This window comes from Schistocerca serialis, chromosome 1, assembly GCF_023864345.2.
Source record: "Schistocerca serialis cubense isolate TAMUIC-IGC-003099 chromosome 1, iqSchSeri2.2, whole genome shotgun sequence".
NCBI classification, from domain to species: domain Eukaryota; kingdom Metazoa; phylum Arthropoda; class Insecta; order Orthoptera; family Acrididae; genus Schistocerca; species Schistocerca serialis.
Genome location: NC_064638.1, coordinates 328,990,175 through 328,991,283, shown reverse-complemented (window position 1 = coordinate 328,991,283; position 1,109 = coordinate 328,990,175). Strand labels below are relative to the sequence as shown.

Sequence of the window (1,109 nt, the reverse complement as noted above, 5' to 3'; positions counted from 1 at the left end):
AAGTGAGCTCTGCCTGAAACCAAATAAAATAAAATAGAATGAAGTTTCACAGTACACTGAATAGCGCCACACCAGCCTATGCTACCGTTAAATGGAGTAATGTATTCCCCACAAAATTACTTTGTTTCTGTTGCTCCTTCTGCAACGAAAGCAGTTCTACAATAGCACTAATGTTGTATGGTAGTATACTGAAATTACCTGTAGATTTCTTCCAGGAACCTCATACCACTATGTACATTGACCTTCCAACCATCGTTATCGAACTGAAGAAAAGGATGAATCACGTGAAAGCTACAAAGTATTCCCACAAAGCTATAGAAACTCATTTTATCCAGAAGGTTCTTGAAAGTACACGTCATGTGTTTGCTAGAATTGATAGGGTAATGAGTAGACTCACACACTCAGATGTTGGTCCTTATGAAGTGATTCAACGTTTGCTCAAGTTCTGTTCCGTCAGGATTAAACATAAACTAATCAGCACTTCTACTGATCGAGTGTGAGACAGCCTGTTTTCCTCCTGACGATTAACCCTTCGTCCGAACAGGCCTTGGAAGGTCCAACGGCTCCGACCGGCCGCCATGTCATCCTCAGCCCATAGGCGTCACTGGATGTGGATATGGAAGGGCACGTGGTAAGCACACCGCTCTCCCGGCCGTACGTCAGTTTACGAGACCGGAACCGCTACTTCTCGATCAAGTAGCTTCTCAGTTTGCCAACAGCGCTCGGCAGTCCGGATGGTCACCCATTCGAATGCTAGCCCAGCCCGACAGCGCTTAACTTCGGTGATCTGACGGGAACCGGTGTTACCACTGCGGCAAGGCCGTTGGCTCCTGATGATTATGTGTATGAGAATCCAGACAATCGAATCAGCTACCAACCGACCAGGATACGAAGTATTTCCACGTGCCCAGGAAAGGTACAACATCAGAACGTGTGGTGACAGTCCCTTTCAAGTTTGCAGAAGTTACTGATTGATACCCAGACCGTGTGAGAGTAATATAGCAACATATAAAAATGTAAACAGTGACTACGAAATGAATTATTTCTTTCAAGCAGTACGTAGTTGTGCGTGCACTTTTTTTACGAATATGTCTTTGCAAAACTGTATG

General features: G+C 44.7%; 1 pseudogene; it reads right to left on the bottom strand.

The window, feature by feature from the left end:
• Window positions 1-710: 710 nt before the first annotated feature.
• On the bottom strand, window positions 711-828 carry LOC126428047 (5S ribosomal RNA; annotated as a pseudogene).
• Window positions 829-1,109: the final 281 nt, after the last annotated feature.